We start from the raw sequence: 16,024 nt of genomic DNA, 5'->3' as shown, positions 1-16,024 counted from the left end.
CTTCTTTGGTGAGAATGTTTTGTGTTTTAAACTTTTGGAATTCCGGTTTTTCATATTGATTTCAAAATGACCTTTTTCATGTTTGAAAAGTACTAATTCGCTTTTTCCTCACAGCAGGTGAACGTGTGTGTGTGGTTGCAACGTTATGCTCCCATTGAGTTTATTTATGGAGAAAGGGACTTCAGTTGCACCACAGGGCAGGGAGGAGGGTGCAGAGCACGATACATTTTCCTTCTTTGATGAGAATTTTTTGTGTTTTAAACTTTGGGAATTTCGGTTTTTCATGTTGATTTCAAAATGACCTTTTTCATGTTTGAAAAGTACTAACTCGTTTTTTCCTCACAGCAGGTCAAATGTGTGTGTGTGGTTGCAACATTATGCTCCCATTGAATATATTTATGGAGAAAGGGACTTCAGTTGCACCACAGGGCAGGGAGGAGGGTGCCGAGGACGATACATTTTCCTTCTTTGGTGAGAATTTTTTGTGTTTTAAACTTTTGAAATTTTGGTTTTTCATGTTGATTTCAAAATGACCTTTTTCATGTTTGAAAAGTACTAACTCGTTTTTTCCTCACAGCAGGTCAACGTTTTTGTGTGGTTGCAACATTTTGCTCCCATTGAGTACATTTATGGAGAAAGGGACTTCAGTTGCACCACAGGGCAGGGAGGAGGGTGCCGAGCACAATACATTTTCTTTCTTTGGTAAGAATTTTTTTGTGTTTTAAACTTTTGGAGTTTTAGTTTATAATGTTGATTTCAAAATGACCTTTTTCATGTTTGAAAAGTACTAACTCGTTTTTTCCTCAAAGCAGGTCAACGTGTGTGTGTGGTTGCAACATTATGCTCCCATTGAGTACATTTATGGAGAAAGGGACTTCAGTTGCACCACAGGGCAGGGAGGAGGGTGCCGAGCACGATACATTTTCTTTCTTTGGTAAGAATTTTTTTGTGTTCTAAACTTTTGGAATTTTAGTTTCTCTTGCTGATTTCAAAATGACCTTTTTCATGTTTGAAAAGTACTAACTCGTTTTTTCCTCACAGCAGGTCAACGTGTGTGTGTGGTTGCAACATTATGCTCCCATTGTGTACATTTATGGAGAAAGGGACTTCAGTTGCACCACAGGACAGGGAGGAGGGTGCCGAGCACGATACATTTTCTTTCTTTGGTAAGAATTTTTTTGTGTTTTAAACTTTTGGAATTTTTGTTTCTCATGTTGATTTCAAAATGACCTTTGTCATGTTTGAAAAGTACTAACTCGTTTTTTCCTCACAGCAGGTCAACGTGTGTGTGTGATTGCAACATTATGCTCCCATTGAGTTTATTTATGGAGAAAGGGACTTCAGTTGCACCACAGGGCAGGGAGGAGGGTGCCGAGCACGATACATTTTCTTTCTTTGGTAAGAATTTTTTTGTCTTTCAAACTTTTGGAATTTTAGTTTCTCATGTTTATTTCAAAATGACCTTTTTCATGTTTGAAAAGTACTAATTCGTTTCTTCCTCACAGCAGGTCAACGTGTGTGTGTGGTCGCAACATTATGCTCCCATTGAGTTTATTTATGGAGAAAGGGACTTCAGTTGCACCACAGGGCAGGGAGGAGGGTGCCGAGCACGTTACATTTTCTTTCTTTGGTAAGAATTTTTTTGTGTTTTAAACTTTTGGAATTTTAGTTTCTCATGTTGATTTCAAAATGACCTTTTTCATGTTTGAAAAGTACTAACTCGTTTTTTCTTCACAGCAGGTCAACGTGTGTGAGTGGTTGCAACATAATGCTCCCATTGAGTTTATTTATGGCGAAAGGGACTTCAGTTGCACCACAGGGCAGGGAGGAGGGTGCCGAGCACGATACATTTTGTTTCTTTGGTAAGAATTTTTTTGTGTTTTAAACTTTTGGAATTTTTGTTTCTCATGTTGATTTCAAAATGACCTTTGTCATGTTTGAAAAGTACTAACTCGTTTTTTCCTCACAGCAGGTCAATGTGTGTGTGTGGTTGCAACATTATGCTCCCATTGAGTACATTTATGGAGAAAGGGACTTCAGTTGCACCACAGGGCAGGGAGGAGGGTGCCGAGGACGATACATTTTCCTTCTTTGGTGAGAATTCTTTGTGTTTTAAACTTTTGAAATTTTGGTTTTTCATGTTGATTTCAAAATGACCTTTTTCATGTTTGAAAAGTACTAACTCGTTTTTTCCTCACAGCAGGTCAACGTTTTTGTGTGGTTGGAACATTATGCTCCCATTGAGTACATTTATGGATAAAGGGACTTCAGTTGCACCACAGGGCAGGGAGAAGGGTGCCGAGCACAATACATTTTCTTTCTTTGGTAAGAATTTTTTTGTGTTTTAAACTTTTGGAGTTTTAGTTTCTAATGTTGATTTCAAAATGACCTTTTTCATGTTTGAAAAGTACTAAGTCGTTTTTTCCTCACAGCAGGTCAATGTGTGTGTGTGGTTGCAACATTATGCTCCCATTGAGTACATTTATGGAGAAAGGGACTTCAGTTGCACCACAGGGCAGGGAGGAGGGTGCCGAGCACGATTCATTTTCTTTCTTAGGTAGGAATTTCTTTGTGTTTTAAACTTGAGGAATTTTAGTTTCTCATGTTGATTTCAAAATGACTTTTTTCATGTTTGAAAAGTACTAACTCGTTTTTTCCTCACAGCAGGTCAACGTGTGTGTGTGGTTGCAACATTATGCTCCCATTGAGTTTATTTATGGAGAAAGGGACTTCAGTTGCACCACAGGGCAGGGAGGAGGGTGCCGAGCACGATACATTTCCTTTCTTAGGTAAGAATTTTTTTGTGTTTTAAACTTTTGGAATTTTAGTTTGTCATGTTGATTTCTAAATGACCTTTTTCATGTTTGAAAAGTACTAACTCGTTTTTTCCTCACAGCAGGTCAACGTGTGTGTGTGGTTGCAACATTATGCTCCCATTGAGTTTATTTATGGAGAAAGGGACTTCAGTTGCACCACAGGGCAGGGAGGAGAGTGCTGAGCACGATACATTTTCTTTCTTTGGTAAGAATCTTTTTGTGTTTTAAACTTTTGGAATTTTAGTTTCTCATGTTGATTTCAAAATGACCTTTTTCATGTTTGAAAAGTACTAACTCGTTTTTTCCTCACAGCAGGTCAACGTGTGTGTGTGGTTGCAACATTATGCTCCCACTGAGTTTATTTATGGAGAAAGGGACTTCAGTTGCACCACAGGGCAGGGAGGAGGGTGCCGAGCACGATACATTTGCTTTCTTTGGTAAGAATTTTTTTGTGTTTTAAACTTTTGGAATTTTAGTTTTTCATGTTGATTTCAAAATGACTATTTTCATGTTTGAAAAGTACTAACTCGTTTTTTCCTCACAGCAGGTCAACGTGTGTGTGTGGTTGCAACATTATGCTCCCACTGAGTTTATTTATGGAGAAAGGGACTTCAGTTGCACCTCAGGGCAAGGAGGAGGGTGCCGAGCACGATACATTTTCTTTCTTTGGTAAGAATTTTTTTGTGTTTTAAACTTTTGGAATTTTAGTTTCTCATGTTGATTTCAAAATGACCTTTTTCTTGTTTGAAAAGTACTAACTCGTTTTTTCCTCACAGCAGGTCAACGTGTGTGTGTGGTTGCAACATTATGCTCCCATTGAGTTTATTTATGGAGAAAGGGATTTCTGTTGCACCACAGGGCAGGGAGGAGGGTGCCGAGCGCGATACGTTTTCTTTCTTTGGTAAGAATTCTTTTGTGTTTTAAACTTTTGGAATTTTAGTTTCTCATGTTGATTTCAAAATGACCTTTTTCATGTTTGAAAAGTACTAACTCGTTTTTTCCTCACAGTAGGTCAACGTGTGTGTGTGGTTGCAACATTATGCTCCCATTGAGTTTATTTATGGAGAAAGGGACTTCAGTTGCACTACAGGGCAAGGAGGAGGGTGCCGAGCACGATACATTTTCTTTCTTTGGTAAGATAATTTTTGTGTTTTAAACTTTTGGAATTTTAGTTTCTCATGTTGATATCAAAATGACCTTTTTCATGTTTGAAAAGTACTAACTCGTTTTTTCCTCACAGCAGGTCAACGTGTGTGTGTGGTTGCAACATTATGCTCCCATTGAGTTTATTTATGGAGAAAGGGACTTCAGTTGCACCACAGGGCAGGGTGGAGGGTGCCGAGCACGATACATTTTCTTTCTTTGGAAAGAATTTTTTTGTGTTTTAAACTTTTGGAATTTTAGTTTCTCATGTTGATTTCAAAATGACCTTTTTCATGTTTGAAAAGTACTAACTCGATTTTTCCTCACAGCAGGTCAACGTGTGTGTGTGGTTGCAACATTATGCTCCCGTTGAGTTTATTTATGGAGAAAGGGACTTCAGTTGCACCACAGGGCAGGGAGGAGGGTGCCGAGCACGATACATTTTCCTTCTTTGGTGAGAATTTTTTGTGTTTTAAACTTTTGGAATTTCGGTTTTTCATGTTGATTTTAAAATGACCTTTTTCATGTTTGAAAAGTACTAACTCGTTTTTTCCTCACAGCAGGTCAACGTGTGTGTGTGGTTGCAACATTATGCTCCCATTGAGTTTATTTATGGAGAAAGGGACTTCAGTTGCACCACAGGGCAGGGAGGAGGGTGCCGAGCACGATACATTTTCTTTCTTTGGTAAGAATTTTTTGTGTTTTAAACTTTTGCAATTTTAGTTTCTCATGTTGATTTCAAAATGACCTTTTTCATGTTTGAAAAGTACTAACTCGTTTTTTCGTCACAGCAGGTCAACGTGTGTGTGTGGTTGCAACATCATGCTCCCATTGAGTACATTTATGGAGAAAGGGACTACAGTTGCACCACAGGGCAGGGAGGAGGGTGCCGAGCACGATACATTTTCCTTCTTTGGTGAGAATTTTTTGTGTTTTAAACTTTTGGAATTTTAGTTTCTCATGTTGATTTCAAAATGACCTTTTTCATGTTTGAAAAGTACTAATTCGTTTTTTCTTCACAGCAGGTCAACGTGTGTGTGTGGTTGCAACATTATGCTCCCATTGAGTTTATTAATGGAGAAACGGACTTCAGTTGCACCACAGGGCAGGGAGAAGGGTGCCGAGCACGATACATTTTCTTTCTTTGGTAAGACTTTTTTTGTGTTTTAAACTTTTGGAATTTTAGTTTCTCATGTTGATTTCAAAATGACCTTTTTCATGTTTGAAAAGTACTAACTCGTTTTTTCCTCACAGCAGGTCAACGTGTGTGTGTGGTTGCAACATTATGCTCCCATTGAGTACATTTATGGAGAAAGGGACTTCAGTTGCACCACGGGGCAGGGAGGAGGGTGCCGAGGACGAGACATTTTCCTTCTTTGGTGAGAACTTTTTGTGTTTGAAACTTTTGGAATTTTGGTTTTTCATGTTGATTTCAAAATGACCTTTTCCATGTTTGAAAAGTACTAACTCGTTTTTTCTTCACAGCAGGTCAACGTGTTTGTGTGGTTGCAACATTATGCTCCCATTGAGTACATTTATGGAGAAAGGGACTTCAGTTGCACCACAGGGCAGGGAGGAGGATGCCGAGCATGATACATTTTCTTTCTTTGGTAAGAATATTTTGTGTTTTAAACTTTTGGAATTTTAGTTTCTCATGTTGATTTCAAAATGTCCTTTTTCATGTTTGAAAAGTACTAACTCGTTTTTTCCTCACAGCAGGTCAACGTGTGTGTGTGGTTGCAACATTATGCTCCCATTGAGTTTATTTATGGAGAAAGGGACTTCAGTTGCACCACAGGGCAGGGAGGAGGGTGCCGAGCACGATACATTTTCCTTCTTTGGTGAGAATTTTTTGTGTTTTAAACTTTTGAATTTTCGGTTTTTAATGTTGATTTCAAAATGACCTTTTTCATGTTTGAAAAGTACTAACTCGTTTTTTCCTCACAGCAGGTCAACGTGTGTGTGTGGTTGCAACATTATGCTTCCATTGAGTTTATTTACGGAGAAAGGGACTTCAGTTGCACCACAGGGCAGGGAGGTGGGTGCCGAGCACGATACATTTTCTTTCTTTGGTAAGAATTTTTTTGTGTTATAAACTTGTGGAATTTTAGTTTCTCATGTTGATTTCAAAATGACCTTTTTCATGTTTGAAAAGTACTAACTCGTTTTTTCCGCACAGCAGGTCAACGTGTGTGTGCGGTTGCAACATTATGCTCCCATTGAGTACATTTATGGAGAAAGGGACTTCATTGCACCACAGGGCAGGGAGGAGGGTGCCGAGCACGATACATTTTCTTTCATTGGTAAGAATTTTTTTGTGTTTTAAACTTTTGGAATTTTAGTTTTTCATGTTGATTTCAAAATGACGTTTTTCATGTTTGAAAAGTACTAACTCGTTTTTTCCTCACAGCAGGTCAACGTGTGTGTGTGGTTGCAACATTATGCTCCCATTGAGTACATTTACGGAGAAAGGGACTTCAGTTGCACCACAGGGCAGGGAGGAGGGTGCCGAGCACGATACGTTTCCTTTCTTTGGTAAGCATTTTTTTGTGTTTTAAACTTTTGGAATTTTAGTTTCTCATGTTGATTTAAAATGACCTTTTTCATGTTTGAAAAGTACTAACTCGTTTTTTCCTCACAGCAGGTCAACGTATGTGTGTGGTTGCAACATTATGCTCCCATTGAGTACATTTATGGAGAAAGGGACTTCAGTTGCACCACAGGGCAGGGAGAAGGGTGCCGAGCACGATACATTTTCTTTCTTTGGTAAGAATTTTTTTGTGTTTTAAACTTTTGGAATTTTAGTTTCTCATGTTGATTTCAAAATGACCTTTTTCATGTTTGAAGAGTACTAACTCGTTTTTTCCTCACAGCAGGTCAACGTGTGTGTGTGGTTGCAACAATATGCTCCCATTGAGTACATTTATGGAGAAAGGGACTTCAGTTGCACCACAGGGCATGGAGGAGGGTGCCGAGGACGATACATTTTCCTTCTTTGGTGAGAATTTTTTGTGTTTTAAACTTTTGGAATTTTGGTTTTTCATGTTGATCTCAAAATGACCTTTTTCATGTTTGAAAAGTACTAACTCGTTTTTTCCTCACAGCAGGTCAACGTGTGTGTGTGGTTGCAACATTATGCTCCCATTGAGTTTATTTATGGAGAAAGGGACTCCAGTTGCACCACAGGGATGGGAGGAGGGTGCCGAGCACGATACATTTTCTTTCTTTATTAAGAATTTTTTTGTGTTTTAAACTTTTGGAATTTTGGTTTTTCATGTTGATTTCAAAATGACCTTTTTCATGTTTGAAAAGTACTAACTCGTTTTTTCATCACAGCAGGTCAACGTGTGCGTGTGATTGCAACATTATGCTCCCATTGAGTTTATTTATGGAGAAAGGGACTTCAGTTGCACCACAGGGCAGGGAGGAGGGTGCCGAGAACGATACATTTTATTTCTTTGGTAAGAATTATTTTGTGTTTTAAACTTTCAGAATTTTAGTACCTCATGTTGATTTCAAAATGACCTTTTTCATGTTTGAAAAGTACTAACTCGTTTTTTCCTCACAGCGGGTCAACGTGTGTGTGTGGTTGCAACATTATGCTCCCATTGAGTACATTTATGGAGAAAGGGATATCAGTTGCACCACAGGGCAGGGAGGAGGGTGCCGAGGACGATACATTTTCCTTCTTTGGTGAGAATTTTTTGTGTGTAAACTTTTGGAATTTTGGTTTTTCGTGTTGATTTCAAAATGACCTTTTTCATGTTTGAATAGAAATAACTCGTTTTTTCCTCACAGCAGGTCAACGTGTGTGTGTGGTTGCAACATTATGCTCCCATTGAGTTTATTTATGGAGAAAGGGACTTCAGTTGCACCACAGGGATGGGAGGAGGGTGCCGAGCACGATACATTTTCTTTCTTTGGTAAGAATTTTTTTGTGTTTTAAACTTTTGGAATTTTGGTTTTTCATGTTGATTTCAAAATGACCTTCTTCATGTTTGAAAAGTACTAACTCGTTTTTTCCTCACAGCAGGTCAACGTGTTTGTGTGGTTGCAACATTATGCTCCCATTGAGTACATTTATGGAGAAAGGGACTTCAGTTGCACCACAGGGCACGGAGGATAGTCCCGAGGACGATACATTTTCCTTCTTTGGTGAGAATTTTTTGTGTTTTAAACTTTTGGAATTTTGGTTTTTCATGTTGATTTCAAAATGACCTTTTTCATGTTTGAAAAGTACTAACTCGTTTTTTACTCACAGCAGGTCAACGTGTGTGTGTGGTTGCAACATTATGCTCGCATTGAGCACATTTATGGAGATAGGGACTTCAGTTGCACCACAGGGCAGGGAGGAGGGTGCCGAGCACGATACATTTTCTTTCTTTGGTTAGAATTTTTTGTGTTTTAAACTTTTGGAATTTTTGTTTCTCATGTTGATTTCAAAATGACCTTTTTCATGTTTGAAAAGTACTAACTCGTTTCTTCCTCACAGCAGGTCAATGTGTGTGTGGTTGCAACATTATGCTCCCATTGAGTACATTTTTGGAGAAAGGGACTTCAGTTGCACCACAGGGCAGGGAGGAGGGTGCCGAGCATGATACATTTTCTTTCTTTGGTTAGAATTTTTTTGTGTTTTAAACTTTTGGAATTTTAGTTTCTCATGTTGATTTCAAAATGCCCTTTTTCATGTTTGAAAAGTACTAACTGGTTTTTGGTCACAGCAGGTCAACGTGTGTGTGTGGTTGCAACATTATGCTGCCATTGAGTACATTTATGGAGAAAGGGACTTCAGTTGCACCACAGGGCAGGGAGGAGGGTGCCGAGCACGATAAATTTTTTTCTTTGGTAAGATTTTTTTGTGTTTTAAACTTTTGGAATTTTAGTTTCTCATGTTGATTTCAAAATGACCTTTTTCATGTTTGAAAAGTACTAACTCGTTTTTTTCTCACAGCAGGTCAACGTGTGTGTGTGGTTGTAACATTATGTTCCCATTGAGTACATTTATGGAGAAAGGGACATCAGTTGCACCACAGGGAAGGGAGGAGGGTGCCGAGCACGATACATTTTCTTTCTTTGGTAAGAATTTTTTTGTGTTTTAAACTTTTATAATTATAGTTTCTCATGTTGATTTCAAAATGACCTTTTTCATGTTTGAAAAGTACTAATTAGTTTTTATTCACAGCAGGTTAACTTGTGTGTGTGGTTGCAACATTACGATCCAATTGAGTACATTTATGGAGAAAGGGACATCAGTTGCACCACAGGACATGGAGGAGGGTGCCGAGGACGATACATTTTCCTTCTTTAGTGAGAATTTTTTATGTTTTAAACTTTTGGAATTTTGGTTTTTCATGTTGATTTCAAAATGACCTTTTTCATGATTGAAAAGTACTAACTCGTTTTTTCCTCACAGCAGGTCAACGTGTTTGTGTGGTTGCAACATTATGCTCCCATTGAGTACATTTATGGAGAAAGGGATATCAGTTGCACCACAGGGCAGGGAGGAGGGTGCTGAGGACGATACATTTTTCTTCTTTGGTGAGAATTTTTTGTGTTTTAATGTTTTGGAATTTTGGTTTTTCATGTTGATTTCAAAATGACCTTTTTCATTGTTGAAAAGTACTAACTCGTTTTTTCCTCACAGCAGGTCAACGCGTTTGTGTGGTTGCAACATTATGCTCCCATTGAGTACATTTATGGAGAAAGGGACTTCAGTTGCGCCACAGGGCACGGAGGAGGGTGCCGAGGACGATACATTTTCCTTCTTTGGTGAGAATTTTTTGTGTTTTAAACTTTTGGAATTTTGGTTTTTCATGCTGATTTCAAAATGACCTTTTTCATGTTTGAAAAGTACTAACTCGTTTTTTACTCACAGCAGGTCAACGTGTGTGTGTGGTTGCAACATTATGCTGCCATTAAGCACATTTATGGAGATAGGGACTTCAGTTGCACCACAGGGCAGGGAGGAGGGTGCCGAGCACGATACATTTTCTTTCTTTGGTTAGAATTTTTTGTGTTTTAAACTTTTGGAATTTTTGTTTCTCATGTTGATTTCAAAATGACCTTTTTCATGTTTGAAAAGTACTAACTCGTTTCTTCCTCACAGCAGGTCAACGTGTGTGTGGTTGCAACATTATGCTCCCGTTGAGTACATTTATGGAGAAAGGGACTTCAGTTGCACCACAGGGCAGGGAGGAGGGTGCCGAGCACGATACATTCTCTTTCTTTGGTAAGAATTTTTTTGTGTTTTAAACTTTTGGAATTTTAGTTTCTCATATTGATTTCGAAGTGACCTTTTTCATGTTTGAAAAGTACTAACTGGTTTTTGGTCACAGCAGGTCAACGTGTGTGTGTGGTTGCAACATTATGCTGCCATTGAGTACATTTATGGAGAAAGGGACGTCAGTTGCACCACAGGGCAGGGAGGAGGGTGCCGAGCACGATAAATTTTTTTCTGTGGTAAGATTTTTTTGTGTTTTAAACTTTTGAAATTTTAGTTTCTCATGTTGATTTCAAAATGACCTTTTTCATGTTTGAAAAGTACTAACTCGTTTTTTCATCACAGCAGGTCAACGTGTGTGTGTGGTTGTAACATTATGTTCGCATTGAGTACATTTATGGAGAAAGGGACATCAGTTGCACCACAGGGAAGGGAGGAGGGTGCCGAGCACGATACATTTGCTTTCTTTGGTAAGAATTTTTTTGTGTTTTAAACTTTTGGAATTATAGTTTCTCATGTTGATTTCAAAATGACCTTTTTCATGTTTGAAAAGTACTAATTGGTTTTTATTCACAGCAGGTTAACTTGTGTGTGTGATTGCAACATTACGATCCCATTGAGTACATTTATGGAGAAAGGGACAGCAGTTGCACCACAGGGCATGGAGGAGGGTGCCGTGGACGATACATTTTCCTTCTTTAGTGAGAATTTTTTATGTTTTAAACTTTTGGAATTTTGGTTTTTCATGTTGATTTCAAAATGACCTTTTTCATGATTGAAAAGTACTAACTCGTTTTTTCCTCACAGCAGGTCAACTTGTGTGTGTGGTTGCAACATTACGATCCCATTGAGTACATTTATGGAGAAAGGGACATCAGTTGCACCACAGGGCATGGAGGAGGGTGCCGACAACGATACATTTTCCTTCTTTGGTGAGAATTTTTTGTGTTTTAAACTTTTGGAATTTTGGTTTTTCATGTTGATTTCAAAATGACCTTTTTCATGTTTGGAAAGTACTAACTCCTTTTTTCCTCACAGCAGGTCAACGTGTGTGTGTGGTTGCAACATTATGCTCCCATTGAGTACATTTATGGAGAAAGGGACATCAGTTGCACCACAGGGCATGGAGGAGGGTGCCGAGGATGATACATTTTCCTTCTTTGGTGAGAATTTTTTGTGTTTTAAACTTTTGGAATTTTGGTTTTTCATGTTGATTTCAAAATGTCCTTTTTCATGTTTGAAAAGTACTAACTCGTTTTTTCCTCACAGCAGGTCAACGTGTGTGTGTGGTTGCATCATTATGCTCCCATTGGGTACATTTATGGAGAAAGGGACTTCAGTTGCGCCACAGGGCAGGGAGGAGGGTGCCGAGCACGATACATTTTCTTTCTTTGGTAAGAATTTTTTTGTGTTTTAAACTTTTGGAATTTTAGTTTCTCATGTTGATTTCAAAATGACCTTTTTCATGTTTGAAAAGCACTAAGTCGTTTTTCCTCACAGCAGGTCAACGTGTGTGTGTGGTTGCAACATTATGCTCCCATTCAGCACATTTACGGAGAAAGGGACATCAGTTGCACGACAGGGCATGGAGGAGGGTGCCGAGGACGATACATTTTCCTTCTTTGGTGAGAATTTTTTGTGTTTTATACTTTTAGAATTTTGGTTTTTATGTTGATTTCAAAATGACCTTTTTCATGTTTGAAAAGTACTAACTCGTTTTTTCCTTACAGCAGGTCAACGTGTGTGAGTGGTTTCAACATTATGCTCCCATTGAGTACATTTATGGAGAAAGGGACTTCAGTTGCACCTCAGGGCAGGGAGGAGGGTGCCGAGCACGATACATTTTCTTTCTTTGGTAAGAATTTCTTTGTGCTTTAAACTTTTGGAATTTTAGTTTCTTATGTTGATTTCAAAATGACCTTTTTCATGTTTGAAAAGCACTAAGTCGTTTTTTCCTCACAGCAGGTCAACGTGTGTGTGTGGTTGCAACATTATGCTCCCATTCAGTACATTTATGGAGAAAGGGACATCAGTTGCACCACAGGGCATGGAGGAGGGTGCCGAGGACGATACATTTTCCTTCTTTGGTGAGAATTTTTTGTGTCTTATACTTTTAGAATTTTGGTTTTTATGTTGATTTCAAAATGACCTTTTTCATGTTTGAAAAGTACTAACTCGTTTTTCCTTACAGCAGGTCAACGTGTGTGAGTGGTTGCAACATTATGCTCCCATTGAGTACATTTATGGAGAAAGGGACTTCAGTTGCACCACAGGGCAGGGAGGAGGGTGCCGAGCACGATACATTTTCTTTCTTTGGTAAGAATTTTTTTGTGTTTTAAACTTTTGGAATTTTAGTTTCTCTTGTTGATTTCAAAATTACCTTTTTCGTGTTTGAAAAGTACTAACTCGTTTTTTCCTCACAGCAGGTCAACGTGTGTGTGTGGTTGCAACATTATGCTCCCATTCAGTACATTTATGGAGAAAGGGACATCAGTTGCACCACAGGGCAGGGAGGAGGGTGCCGAGCACGATACATTTTCTTTCTTTGGTAAGAGTTTTTATGTGTTTTAAAGTTTTGGAATTTTAGTTTCTAATGTTGATTTCAAAATGACCTTTTTTATGTTTGAAAAGTACTAACTCGTTTTTTCCTCACAGCAGGTCAACGTGTGTGTGTGGTTGCGACATTATGCTCCCATTGAGTACATTTATGGAGAAAGGGACATCAGTTGCACCACACGGCAGGGAGGAGGGTGCCGAGGACGATACATTTTCCTTCTTTGGTGAGAATTTTTAGTGTTTTAAACTTTTGGAATTTTGGTTTTTCATGTTGATTTCAAAATGACCTTTTTCATGTTTGAAAAGTACTAACTCGTTTTTTCCTCACAGCAGGTCAACGTGTGTGTGTGGTTGCAACATTATGCTCCCATTGAGTACATTTATGGAGAAAGGGACATCAGTTGCACCACACGGCAGGGAGGAGGGTGCCGAGGACGATACATTTTCCTTCTTTGGTGAGAATTTTTAGTGTTTTAAACTTTTGGAATTTTGGTTTTTCATGTTGATTTCAAAATGACCTTTTTCATGTTTGAAAAGTACTAACTCGTTTTTTCCTCACAGCAGGTCAACGTGTGTGTGTGGTTGCAACATTATGCTCCCATTGAGTACATTTATGGAGAAAGGGACATCAGTTGCACCACAGGGCAGCTAGGAGGGTGCCGAGCACGATACATTTTCCTTCTTTGGTGAGAATTTTTTGTGTTTTATACTTTTAGAATTTTGGTTTATATGTTGATTTCAAAATGACCTTTTTCATGTTTGAAAAGTACTAACTCGTTTTTTCCTCATAGCAGGTCAACGTGTGTGTGTGGTTGCAACATTATGCTTACATTGAGTACATTTATGGAGAAAGGGACATCAGTTGCACCACAGGGCATGGAGGAGGGAGCCGAGGACGATACATTTTCTTTCTTTGGTGAGAATTTTTTGTGTTTTAAACTTTTGGAATTTTGGTTTTTCATGTTGATATCAAAATGACCTTTTTCATGTTTGAAAAGTACTAACTCGTTTTTTCCTCACAGCAGGTCAACGTGTGTGTGTGGTTGCAACATTATTTTCCCATTGAGTACATTTATGGAGAAAGGGACTTCAGTTGCACCTCGGGGCAGGGAGGAGGGTGCCGAGCGCGATACATTTTCTTTCTTTGGTAAGAATTTTTTTGTGTTTTAAACTTTTGGAATTTTAGTTCCTCATGTTGATTTCAAAATGACCTTTTTCATGTTTGAAAAGCACTAAGTCGTTTTTTCCTCACAGCAGGTCAACGTGTGTGTGTGGTTGCAACATTATGCTCCCATTCAGTACATTTATGGAGAAAGGGACATCAGTTGCACCACAGGGCATGGAGGAGGGTGCCGAGGACGATACATTTTCCTTCTTTGGTGAGAATTTTTTGTGTTTTATACTTTTAGAATTTTGGTTTTTATGTTGATTTCAAAATGACCTTTTTCGTGTTTGAAAAATACTAACTCGTTTTTTCCTCACAGCAGGTCATCGTGTGTGTGTGGTTGCAACATTATGCTCCCATTGAGTACATTCATGGAGAAAGGGACTTCAGTTGCACCACAGGGCAGGGAGGAGGGTGCCGAGCACGATACATTTTCTTTCTTTGATAAGAATTTTTTTGTGTTTTAAACTTTTGGAATTTTAGTTTCTCTTGTTGATTTCATAATGACCTTTTTCGTGTTTGAAAAGTACTAACTCGTTTTTTCCTCACAGCAGGTCAACGTGTGTGTGTGGTTGCAACATTATGCTCCCATTGAGTACATTTATGGAGAAAGGGACATCAGTTGCACCACAGGGCAGGGAGGAGGTTGCCGAGCACGATACATTTCCTTTCTTTGGTAAGAATTTTTATGTGTTTTAAACTTTTGGAATTTTAGTTTCTCATGTTGATTTCAAAATGACCTTTTTCGTGTTTGAAAAGTACTAACTCGTTTTTTCCTCACAGCAGGTCAACGTGTGTGTGTGGTTGCAACATTATGCTCCCATTGAGTACATTTATGGAGAAAGGGACTTCAGTTGCACCTCAGGGCAGGGAGGAGGGTGCCGAGCACGATACATTTTCTTTCTTTGGAAAGAATTTTTTTGTGTTTTAAACATTTGGAATTTTAGTTTCTCACGTTGATTTCAAAATGACCTTTTTCATGTTTGAAAAGTACTAACTCGTTTTTTCCTCACAGCAGGTCAACGTGTGTGTGTGGTTGCAACATTATGCTCCCATTGAGTACATTTATGGAGAAAGGTACACCAGTTGCACCACAGGGCAGGGAGGAGGGTGCCGAGCACGATACATTTTCTTTCTTTGGTAAGAATTTTTTTGTGTTTTAAACTTTTGGAATTTTGGTTTCTCACGTTGATTTCAAAATGACCTTTTTCATGTATGAAAAGTACTAACTCGTTTTTTCCTCACAGCAGGTCAACGTGTGTGTGTGGTTGCAACATTATGCTCCCATTCAGTATATTTATGGAGAAAGGGACATCAGTTGCACCACAGGGCATGGAGGAGGGTGCCGAGGACGATACATTTTCCTTCTTTGGTGAGAATTTTTTGTGTTTTAAACTTTTGGAATTTTGGTTTTTCATGTTGATTTCAAAATGACCTTTTTCATGTTTGAAAAGTACTAACTTGATTTTTCCTCACAGCAGGTCAACGTGTGTGTGTGGTTGCAACATTATGCTCCCATTGAGTACACTTATGGAGAAAGGGACATCAGTTGCACCACAGGGCATGGAGGAGGGTGCCGAGGACGATACATTTTCCTTCTTTGGTGAGAATTTTTTGTGTTTTAAACTTTTGGAATTTTGGTTTTTCATGTTGATTTCAAAATGACCTTTTTTATGTTTGAAAAGTACTAACTCGTTTTTTCCTCACAGCAGGTCAACGTGTGTGTGTGGTTGCAACATTATGCTCCCATTGAGTACATTTATGGAGAAAGGGACTTCAGTTGCACCTCAGGGCAGGGAGGAGGGTGCCGAGCACAATACATTTTCTTTCTTTGGTAAGAATTTTTTTGTGTTTTAAATTTTTGGAATTTTAGTTTCCCATGTTGATTTCAAAATGACCTTTTTCATGTTTGAAAAGTACTAACTCGTTTTTTCCTCACAGCAGGTCAACGTGTGTGTGTGGTTGCAACATTATGCTCCCATTCAGTACATTTATGGAGAAAGGGACATCAGTTGCACCACACGGCAACGAGGAGGGTGCCGAGGACGATACATTTTCCTTCTTTGGTGAGAATTTTTTTTTTTTAAACTTTTGGAATTCTGGTTTTTCATGTTGATTTCAAAA

This window comes from Schistocerca americana, chromosome 6 (genome assembly GCF_021461395.2).
Source record: "Schistocerca americana isolate TAMUIC-IGC-003095 chromosome 6, iqSchAmer2.1, whole genome shotgun sequence".
Lineage (NCBI taxonomy): Eukaryota > Metazoa > Arthropoda > Insecta > Orthoptera > Acrididae > Schistocerca > Schistocerca americana.
This window is presented reverse-complemented; position numbering follows the sequence as displayed.